This window comes from Rhincodon typus, chromosome 21 (genome assembly GCF_021869965.1).
Source record: "Rhincodon typus isolate 14 chromosome 21, sRhiTyp1.1, whole genome shotgun sequence".
Lineage (NCBI taxonomy): Eukaryota > Metazoa > Chordata > Chondrichthyes > Orectolobiformes > Rhincodontidae > Rhincodon > Rhincodon typus.
The window spans coordinates 34,172,326-34,184,435 of NC_063352.1; the positions used below are offsets into that span (position 1 = coordinate 34,172,326).

At 38.4% G+C, this 12,110-nt stretch overlaps 1 protein-coding gene across 3 annotated transcripts in view; it reads right to left on the reverse strand.

The window, feature by feature from the left end:
• LOC109930588 (ankyrin repeat and fibronectin type-III domain-containing protein 1-like) overlaps positions 1 to 12,110 on the reverse strand; it is a 745,821-nt gene that overhangs the window by 173,007 nt on the left and 560,704 nt on the right. The window contains exon 1 of one of the 3 annotated variants that reach the window (XM_048609795.1): positions 8,001 to 8,051. The exons of the other annotated variants lie outside the window; for them this stretch is intronic. The gene's annotated coding sequence lies outside the window, so the exon portion shown is untranslated. Of the gene's footprint in view, positions 1 to 8,000; positions 8,052 to 12,110 lie in introns of those variants that run through there. 3 annotated transcript variants of the gene reach the window in all.

Consider the following 12,110-nt stretch of genomic DNA (forward strand, 5'->3'; position numbering starts at 1 on the left):
CCTCTTTTGACTGCAATTACAATCCAGTCATGTGAAAGCAGAATTAAAGCTTGACAGAGTTATTTGTCCCTTTTGTCCAGATTACAGTATAAAAACATAAATAAATAAAAAATTCTGAATGGTGAATCTGAAACCTAGTCTAATACCATAGAGCGTTGTTACAATACATCAGCAAGTACGTGAGTATCTGTTGATAACTGTGTGTTCTTCATTCAAGTTAAATGTTTCAATGTAATATGAACGCTTGTAATAGATTCATAAATAATGGTTCACTTAAATTCATTGTGCCCTGCAAAGTAATTGAAGGATCCCAACTTAGGATTGTAATGAGACTCTGGCTTGTTTTGGTTGAGAGTACAAGTTTCAAGCGAATTTACAATCCTTTTCAGGTTTCTGAATTGCAAAGTGTTTCATTCTCCAGCAGTAAAATGCCCCACTTTGACAGCATAAAATACAGAGAAAAGCTTGGTAAAGGATCCAGCATTATGTTTATTTTGGGTGTGAAGACGCCCCTTACGCTTCTTCTCTACTCCAAATTACACCCTACCTGCTTAGACCCATGCCAAATCAAAGTAGGTATTTAAAAAGCAAGAAGGAAATATTAAATAAAAATTAAAACAATATGAAGGGAATGTGCCAGAAGGACAGGCGACGCAGTGGTGCTGGGGGTGCTCAGACCTAGACCAGTTGTGTTATTAACTTTTATAGTAAAGTGGAAAATTGGAGATGAGGAAAACTATTAGCTTTGTCACTGAACTGCAGGAGAGAAGTGTGATTAAAAAACTCTTCAGAGATTTTGGCATTTTATACCTCATTGTGAAACTTATCACCTACAGTTCCACTAACCCTTCGAGTGTTTTAAAATCTGATGTGGATATTCCCAAACATTAAAGCAAGTCGAAGACCCCACAAAACAGTCAATTAGTGTTCATTCACCTTGGGAACCCAGCCCAGACTGATGAGATGAGAACATTTGCTGTCTGCTGGCTGTACGGGGATACATTAAATGACGGGTAAAGTTTCATACTAGGAGCTCAAGGTCTTTAGCACACAGCACAAAAACTGCTCTTAACCCAGCATGGAATTGCCATCGGTATCACTAGGAAAGACCATGCAAAGCTTCTGATATAATTTAAGTAGTTTTTAAAAATAAACAAGATAGATTCCAAACTGTTATAGTCTAGAAGAAACAACATATTTAAATAAAATAGAAAGGTACTGCACGAGACTGTGTTTCTCAGTGACCCATGACAGCATCTCCTTGCCAGTAATAATGCTGGTATCAACCAATTTGACTTAATCAAATAAATTTAATCAAATTGCTAATATCAGAGGCTAGGACTGCCTTTATACACTGATTGTTAATGCGGTCAGTGCTACGGACATACAGCCTCTGTTGACCTTCTGGTAAAAGAAGGTAAAAAAAGTGAAAAGACATGAGGAGTAAATGGAAGGAAAATATTCAACTTGGACAGTTTGGCATTGTAGCTATTTCAGAGACATGAGGTTTAGACAAGTATCTAGCAAAGACAAAGTGGTTTTAATGGGGGATTTTATGGGGGAATGAGCTAAGCAAACTAACAAATGCCAATAAGGTAGTGAATTTCTTGATTTTATTTTTGTGACAATTTTCTGCAAAAATACGTCCTAGAGCCAACAATGGGGCATGCCATATTTGATTAGTAATAATGAAACCAATTTTCTTGACAACTTAATTATAGATGAGAAGTTATCTAATGGTGTGATGCTTGAAAGCAAGGAATGTGAAACAGCTACTAGTGCTTTCCAACATTTTCTGCTTTATTATTAAAACTCTAGATTTCAGCAAGGCTGACTTAAGTACTCTGGTACAGGGACTGAAAAGTGTAAACTGGACAAAGTGTAAAATAACTCAAGATCAGTGTGAAATGTTCAACAATAGATGTAGTATGATAAAGAACAAGTCTATATCCCTAAAGGACAAGAGACCGAATTGAAAAAAGGAAACTATGAACATCAGATGAAGTACAAGACTAAATAAAGTTACATAAAAAGCGTACAGACATGCCAAAAATAATTTAGATCCTGGCAAATGGTAAGGATATAAAGGATGATAAAAAATGTCAAAACAGTAAGAGATCCAAAAAGAAAATATAAAAGGTTAGCAAGGGGTGTTAAGATCAACAGAACAAATCACAATTACATGACAAAAAAAAATCATGAGTAAAAGAGGGCTATAACCAGTAATAGCGATACTGACAATGAATATATGGAAATAATGTACTTTCATTGTCCAGATTTCAAATCCTGAAACTTCCTGCCTAACAGCACATGGTACATCACAGTGTCAGCAGCGATTCAAGAAGTTGACTCACAATTGGCTTCTCAAGGATGAATAGTCTTCAGCAATAACTGCAGCCTTGCCAGCAATGCTTACATCCAGTTAATAAAATAAAGTACTGAATAATTACGTATTTCAGTATTTAGAGTAGGGAAAGAGATCAGCATATCTCAAGGAAGCTAAACCCAATTAATCAAAAATTAATAAAAACAAAATAATGCTAATGAATAAAATAAAGAGTGACAAATCATGAGGGCCACATAGTTTCTATCTCAGGGTTGTAAAGAACACAGGTGAGAATAATGAAGATACTTCACTACAATCAGACAAAGTCAGCTTGATTTAGGAACAATTCCTTTAATTGGAATATTGCACATATTGCTCCATCATTTCAGAAAGAAGGAAACCAAGGAACTAAATTTCAAATAGCCTAATATCTGTTGCTGAGAAATTACTAGAGTCCATAATTAAGAATAGAGTGATTAAAAATGTTGAAAATGTTCAGATTTCCAAAGACAAGCCAGCATGGATTTTTATAGGGTAGGTAACCTGACTGATTTTTTTTTGTAGATGTGACTAAAGTAAGGGTCAAGGGAATGTCTTTGGATTATTTAGATGCACTTCTAGAAGCTATAGATCTTCATTAGACATGGTTAGTTAAAGATACATTTGTGTAAGTGAAAGTAAATTATTGGCCTGGTTCAAAAATTAGCTGAGCAACAGGAGACAGAGAACGAATACATTAATTGACAGGACGTGACTGGTGGTGTCCCACAAGGATTTATGTTGGAACTTCATCATTCCCTGTTTTTCTTAACAACTTCGATGATGGAATTTCAAACTACATTTTTAATCTGTTGATGTATAAAGATGGGTATTATTAGAAGCCATGTAGATGGAACTGTTTCACGTGGACTTCAATTTAAGGAAAAATTAGCTTTGAACCTAAAAAGGATAGAATAGAATACTTGCCAAATTAGGCATAGCTGGAAATAGTAACTTGAGGGTCCAGGTACATAGATCATTAATATGTCATGAACAGTTACCAAAAATAATTTTAAAAAAAGGAATATGCGTCTTTAAATCTCAAGAACTAGAATATAAGGGGACAAAAATAATCCTTCAGCTTTACAAGATCCTGACTAAACCATACCTGGAGTACTGTAAGCAGTTTGATGGACCGCCTTCATGGAGCATATATTGGCCTCAGAGGCAATGCAGCATAGCTATACCACAATTGCACCTGGACTCCGTGAGTTAAAGTGCAAGGGTTTATTATATTAATTAGATTTGTATTCCCTGGGGGAGAAGGTTATGATGATTTGATCAAAGTTTTTCAGTTATCAGAGGGAACAAATGAGAAGATAGAAACAATTTCCCCTGGCTGGGGGCCTCAGGATTCAGAAGCAATGTCTAAAATTAGAGCTAGGACACATATAAGATTCTTGAGAAGAGCTACAGGGTAGATACTGAGAAAACAATTTCCCCGACTGAAATATCTAGAATACAGGGTCACAGCGTCAGAATAAGTTTGACAATTTACGGTAGAGATGAAGATAGATTTCTTCTTTCAAAGAATCATAAAATCCCTACAGTGTGAAAGCAGGCCATTCGGCCAATCGAGTCCACACTGACGCTCTCAAGAGCATTCCATCCAGAAGCACCACTTGCCCTGCAACCCCACATTCCTCATGGCCCATCTGCCCAGCCTGCATATTCCCAGACACTATGAGCATTTTAGCATGGCCAATCCACCTGCCTGCACACCTTTGGGCTGTGGATGGAAACCGGAGCACCTGGAGGAAACCCACACAGACACAGGGAGAATGTCCAAACTCCACATAGATAGTCGCCCAAGGGTCATTCCGTCATACAGCACAGAAACAGACCCATGGAATTGAACTGGGGTCACTGTGAGGCAGCAGTTCTAATCACTGAGCTACCATGCAGCTCATGAGTTGTGAATCTTGGGAATTTTCTCCCTCAAATAACTGGTGATGTTCAGTCATTGAATATCATCAAGATTTTGATCAATGGACTTTGGGGTAATTAAGAAATATGGGGGTAACACAAGAAAGCAGAGTTGAGCTAGAGGAACATTCATGATCTTATTGAATGGCAGGACTAATGTGAAGACCCAAATGAGCTATGCTTCTGTCTAAGTAAAGATATACAGGCATTGGAGCAGTCCAGAGAATGTTCTCTAGATTGATTATGTGTACAAAGGGATTTTCTTATAAGGTTGACTTGGTTGGGCCTGTACTTATGAGAGTTTAGAAGAACTAGAAGTGACCTTATTAAAACATTTAGGATTGCTTAACTGGGTAGACGCAGAGAGCTCGCTTCTCCCTTGAGACAGTCTAAGACCAGATGGTATATTCTCAGATTAAGAGAGTGATCCATTTAAAATGGAGATGAGGAGGATTTGTTTCTTCCAGAGAGTAGCCAATTTGTGGAACTGTTTGCCATTGAGGGCTGTTAAGACTGGGTCATTAAGAATATTCAAAGATGAGACAGGCAGTGAGGCATGCAAGAGTTATAGGGTAATGCAAGAAAGTGTAGTTGAGAATTATCAGATAAACCATGATTTAACTGAATGGCAGAACAGACTTTATGGGCTAAATGTTCGACTCTTCCTTCTAGACCTTATGGTCTTACTCTAGACATTTGTTTTTAAATTTTCCTCTACAAAGGCTTGTAAAGGTTGGGAACTCTTTTCTGCTAATAGGACTACTAGATCAATAAATTTTAAATTTTATTGTGACATATTTTTGCTAACAGAGGCATTAAGAGATATGGTGCAAAGGTGGGTAAATGAAGTTAGATCACACACAACTGATGATCACATTGAATAGTGTAAAGGATTTGAGGGGCTGAATGGCTGCCTCCTGTTCCTAGCTTTCTAATGGAAATATGTCACTTGCTGTGGGTGTATCCAGAAAGTATAACAGGAAAAAAAAACTTACTTTAGCAATTGAACAATAGTTCATTGAAAGATTTGTAGCTTTTGTTATGCCTGGATGAGGGAACACACCTAAAATGAAGTTCAGCCATTCTTAAAGTCATCACAAAAAATGTAAAAATGTTGTCAAAGTACACAAAGTCCCCAATTTACCTTTCTGATCGACTGAAGTTAACAGAAAACAAGGACAAGATTTCTATACATTTCAGGAACAAATAGATTCTAACCACAGAAAACGTTTATGAACTGTTGACATGTAATTCTATTAGTTAAAACTCTAACTTAACTCTCCATAAAAAAAGACACAGTCAGATTTTTTAAAATGGTGTTATGAATGGAGAGGAAAAATATTAGACAAACAGTTTAATAGCACCAGTCTCCAGGATTCATTGGAGGGGTTCCTTTTGTTTCTCAAGTTCTTTAATTTTGATTGTTTTTCCTTTGTGTTCTTTTACCTCTTCATAGGAAGTACAGAGTGACTGGCTCACAAATTATGAAGTCTCTGAATAACTGCTTTAAAGTAACAGCTTACAACAAATGGTAGATGGAAACAACTTGCCTTCTTTAGTTTCAGGCATATTTCTGGAGAGAGGGAGAGGAAGAGACATACACATCACCTCTCTTTCCAGAGGACTAGGAGCCTCTCACTGTATTGTTCAAACACACAAGCTGTCCCTCTACCCAGGAATCAAAGAGTTGTCAGGCTAATGACCTTTAGCATCCACAACTGCCTGAATTAATCAGCTACTTGTTGCCAGCTGAATCTTACTTTGTACACATGTCATGGTGCCATGTTGTTTCTTTATACCTTCTCCTACTTCTTGCAAAGCAACATTGTAAATATGAATTACAGTGAGTTTCAGTAATTTGTTGTTTTAAATACACAGGAATTCCTTCTTCAGTCCTTTGTTGTAAAACAGTCCTTTGCCCAATTTAGTTCATAATCAAAAAAAAGTAAAATAAAAGATCACAGCCTTTACATTTTTGATATGACTCAAGTATGGGCTCCACTTCAAATACCACAGCAAAAAACATTTGCAAATTGTGCTTAGGAATCAGGTATACACAGCAAAACTTTGTAAGTGTATAAACTGCTGACTTTATACGAGATAATTGGGAAAGTCTTCTCCTTACCCGACTATAGTCACAGTTAACTGTGGTTAAAATTGTCCATTCATCTTGGGATTGTATTGAAATCTAGCCTAGATTGATTAGGTACATGGTAAAGCTTCTCCTTTTCTGCATCTGCAATGACTCTTAATTTAAACCTCACAAGAGCATCTTGCACTGCAGAAATTTGGTATCCTCATTTCACTTCTGAAAAAATTGTTTATCTCATAAGATTCAGAAGCAAAGTTAAAGGGTACAGTTTCGCTCAAAGAGTATTTAACTTGTGGAATAAATGACCAGGGAATGACATTCATGTGGAAATTATTAGGTAGATTGAAACAATTATATACGTTTTAGTGGTAATTTTGTAGAAGAAATTGAAGGATGCTTTGAAAACATGGGTAAATAGGATTAATCAATAATAAAGAGTAAGCTAAAGGGACAGTGGGGCTGAAGGGAGCTTTCCTATTAAAAAATTTCCAATTTTTTGTGCTGCGAGGGGGCATAAGCAGGACGAGATATTCTTAATTATGTATTTAATTTCGGACCGCAGTCTTGATCCTTTGTTTAGCAATGATGGTACCATATCAGGAACCACATTAAATAAATAAGCAGTTTAAGATCTGAAATGAATTTACAATGCTTCAATCTAATTTCTAATCAACAATCAATACAATTCAGAATGAGTGGGCAGCAAAAGCACTGTAATTCCCACAATATACCTTAGCAGTACTTCCCAAATATTTTTCCACTGGAACCCCATTTCAAGGCTTAGAAATTCTCATGACCACTCATTGAAAATTGAGAATTGGGGTTTAAGGGAGCATAACTGAGAGCAGGGAGTGATGACAGAAAGAGCTATGAGAGAGAGAGACAGAAGGTAGTGGTGGGGATGGGGTGCAGAGCTCTGTTGCAGCATTGATGCTTCGGAGCTCACAATTCCAAGATCTCAGCTTGAGATCGCACTTGATCTCCTGACCCCCATTTTGGGAAGCACACAGTACACTCTGAGCTATCCTGCTCTCAGTGAATCACACTTGGGTGATCATATTCACTCTATGCTGCATCAGCCTGCTGCCCTTGTATTTGTCAATATGACTGAAAACTAACTGCAAGGAGCTGAAACAGGTGCAGACTGCCTAGAGCCCATAGTCAGGAAAAAATATCTTCAACATGCATCTAACTCTTTGAAAATGACAGGTGTTCAAAATTACATTGCCGTTACACGGAATTTTTTGCTCAGAAACAAGCCATTCAGTTCAATAGGTCTGTGCTGATGTTTGTGCTCCACACCCATTGCCTGTCAACCTTGTTCATTTTGCTCTATCAGTTTATTAATGTATTCCTCGCTCCTCATGTACTTGTCCAGCTTCCCTTAATTGCAGCATTTTTACACTTAACAACACCCTTTTTTGGGAAGGATGACACATTCTGCACCCAGGTAAAATCGGATGTTCAATATATTAAAATCTCTTCAAGTCTCCAACTCTCGAACTGATATGCAAAGCTATCATTCTGAGCAAGTATTATTTGACAATCATAGACAACAGAAAATACATAATACTCCAGTAGTATTACAAAATCCTAGATGGATATTATACCACTCACCTGTAGCCTTCTATTGATTACACAAATCATACACAGACCTCTCTTTGTTTCTGGGAAGCTTCTGTGTTCTAGCATTCCTAGAATTTTTAAAATGTTGTCTTTGACATGCAGGCAGCTCTCTTAGACCAACACCTAATCATCTTCACAGCAATAACAAAAACAATCAAGGAGGAGGAAGCAGTTACTGGCCAATTCTGCCGTTTTTTGCCCAATACTGAAAGCCACACTTCCATTTTACCTCAAGCATGTGGTGTATCTTTTATTTTCAAAGCTTGCTCCCATGGTGATGGGATTAGTTAAAAAAACTTGTCACGTGACTTAAATTCCTCCACTGGAAGATTTTCAGCCCTTTTACATAGTGATTCACTATTGTTCTCTCTCTCTCTCCTCTCACACAGTGCACAACAGCATCTCATCAAGTACATGGGAGCACCCCCCTCCCCCCACCCCCTCACTCTAACATACACAGTGCAAGAACGTCTAATTGAATAAAAGCAATCATTGGACAGTGTCTGAGTATTTGGTTCTGAAAGGCTCAAGTGCACAAACAGAAACATAGAATAATTAACAAGTGTCAGCTAAGAGATATAATCAGTGCTGTTTGATTTTGGAGTTGGAGAACAATCAGATCCATTTACCTTTCTATAAATGAAAGTCCGTTCACTCCAGAACATTCAGGAACTTAATTATTCAAAGAATACAAATACTTAAGTTCAATTCTCTTCTCCAGCCCTTCTGAAAGTCCTGATGATCACTTGGGAGTTTGAAGGAAATCAGTAGCCTTCAGTGCTGTACACAAATGGTTATACTTCATATACAACAGCGTCTCTTATTAGACTGTCTAATGACGAGTAATATCACAACTGAACTGCACCCTGTTCGCTTCACAATCCACAAAAGCGTCAGCCTGCAGGGGTAACTGAATTGCATTCAAGAGAAAGAAGCTTGATTGATTTCTTTTTCTGAGTTAAAGCAGCTAGTTCCAGATCCCTGGTGAAAGGAGCACAAACTGGGAATCTTCAAGCTGGGAGTAGAGGAGCTTTAAGAATAAGAGAAGGCCATTTGGCCTTTCAAGCTTGTTCCAACATTCAATTAGATTACGGCTCGACTCCATTTACCAACCTTTGATTCATATTCCCTGAGGCCCCTACTCAAAAAAAAAGCTGCTGATCTCAATCTTGAACATTTTAATTGCTGAGCATTGTAGCTTTTCTGGGGAGACTATTCCTGATTTCCTGTACTCTTTCTATGAAAGAATTTCCCCCTGATTTTGATCCCAAACAGCCTAGTTTTAATTGCTGCCACAAATGAATCCTGGATCAACTTTGCAAGTGCAAAATGGTGACAGCCAGAAGCAGGTTCCTCAGAAATATCAGAATCACTGAATAGATTGGTACGACAGTTCTTTGAAGCTCCAGTAGAAATGTCACTTCAACATATCTCACAGCCTCCTGATTCTTAGGGACATTACACCAGAGTAAAATATTAGAATCTGGATTGCAGTAAGAACAGGATTATAACTGTTTAATATGAAACATCAGTAAGTTTTGAAGTGCTTTAAAAATTGGTGTGATTTTTTGTTTATTTTTCCATTGCAGTTACTCAGGCACTTATAAACCAATGATCTTGGCTGGAAGAGAGTTTCTCCAAGAATTGCTATTAGCTAATGAGAATTATTGTGAACTGTAGGATTTGCAAATGACTGTCTAATGAATTAAAGTTACTTCAGATAGTTTACCAAATATCTAATGAAAGCAGCCTTTGAATAATTTGTTGGCTATTCCCTATCACTGCTGCAGAGGCAGATTTTCCATAGTCCACGTATACTCACCTGCCATTTGCTTTGTCGGGATAAAAAGGAAAGTGTTACAGGAAGTAATCGTGACAATTATAGGAAGTGAATGTCTAACACAATTCATTAAGAATTCTGAGCATGTTCTGTGGGAAAATATAGCCTGTACATTTTAAGGGCATTTGTTTACTCGGGTATAATTGCAGCTGATCATACTGCATAGCAAAATTGTCAACCAGTCTTCCAGAGATACATCACACTTCACTGGCTTGTCTCTTAACGTTCACTGAGACTGTGTGGATCCCAGGTTTTATTATTTCTAAAATTGTGTTTGTTATTAAGAAGGCTTAAAGATGTTGTGTGTAGATTACAGCTCCTGCAGAGCACTTGCTTTATTTCACAGTGGAAACTGTCAACTAAATTCACTTGGGAAATCTTTTAACAACTAGTTCTTTGAAGAACTCACTGATTCACATTCATTTGAAAAGCATAGTAAAATTTCCAACATCAAGAAAAGGAAAAGGTTACTTTTTGATCAATGTTCACATGAAGGCGGAAATAACAGTGCAAGAGATCTGGCTCCTCATAATCTTAACATCCAGGAGTAATATTAGCTATTTGCAAGTCATAAGTAAAAGAGGTTGAATAGAGAATAAAACTATGGGCACAATTTTATGGGGAGCAAGTTGGTGATCTGGTTGGAAGTAGAAGTAAGCACATCATTTGCTCCTACCCTGTCCCATCTACCCACATCAATCATGTGCTTGGCAGCCAATTAACAGTAGGAAGCATGGTGACAGACAGGCCAGAACTGACTCGAATGTTAGGAAAGGAGTGGGCTCACTGATAGAACCAGCTGCTGGCAGGAAGTTTAAAGAAATGCCAGCAGTTAGATCCTGCTGAAGTGGAGGACAGGAAGAGAAGATTAGATTGCAGTTTCGAGGTAGACTGTGAAAGGAGACTGTAGACAGATGGCACAATCCATTCAGCCTCATTATGCCAGATTAACCATGAACCATTTGGAGGCTGAAGGCACAAATCCGTGCATCTCAAGAGCTTGCAGAGAGACAATCACACATTCATCCATCAAAGGAACACACACAGATGGCCCCATAGTTTAATAGTGGTTTCCTGTGTATCCTTCCCTAGGCTGTTAAGGAACAACAGGAGGTACTTCTCCCATGGTATAGCAAGAGGACAAATCCCAACTTGACAAAGAAAGCATGACTGGGTTGCAGAAACAGGGTGTTCTTGTATGTTTTTCAAAGATAAGTGACGAGTCTAACTGTCATTATAATCACACAACATAAAGAGAGTAGACACGCTGCACACATGGGAAGTATCTGCCAGGCTGTGGATGCATGTTTCCCACATTGCCAACTGAACTTGGCTTGGATCATGATAGTTAGATCCATCCAGATATGGAATTCACTGTTTTCCCAATGTTTCCTCAATAGAAGAGAGTGCACAATGCCCATATCAGATTGATGACAGGAGTTCGAAACCTGACAGTGCTGGATGGAAGAGGACATTTTGGATTCTATCAGTCAGCACAGGGCCAGATCAGTTGGCAGTGGAGAGGCCAGTGTCAGTCCTGTGGTGATTGTCACTGAGACAGACAGGAGATGAAAAGTGTGTTTGTGTGTGCAGTGCAGTGGGTGAAGATCACCGCATCTGTATTATGTCATATGATTGCATGACTGTTAAACGCTATCTTTTACAAGGTGTTCCTCCTCGTTGAGATTGATTCATCCATCTTTTTCTGTCAGCAGTTCACTCATTGGTCCGAACAACACTGAACCTGAGAGATTGGCATTAACCTCTAAGGAAGAAGAAGTGTGCATTGTTCCATATTTGTTCCGCACCACGCACCAGAGATAAGATCGTTCTTGGAGTTAACCACATTGTTGTGGGTCTGGAGTCACATGTAAGCCACACCAAGTGAGGATGGTAAATTTTCTTCCCTGAAGAGAATTAATGAACCAGGTGGGTTTTGCCCAACAATCAGCAGTGGTTTCTTAATTCCACAAATCTATTGAATTTGAATTCCACAATCTGCCACTTGGAATTTGAACCAAGGTCCCCAGAATGTTAGCTGAGAGCCTGGATTAATAGTCAAGTGATGATACAAATAGGCCATCGCCTCCTCAAGGTCCCTTCGGTTTTTTTTACTGCAGCCTGCTCTGTAATTACCTCTGAGGTAGTAGGAACTGCAGATGCTGGAAAATCTGAGATAACAAGGTGTAGAGCTGGATGAGCACAGCAGGCCAAGCAGCATCAGAGGAGCAGGAAAGCTGACGTTTCGGGCCTAGACCCTT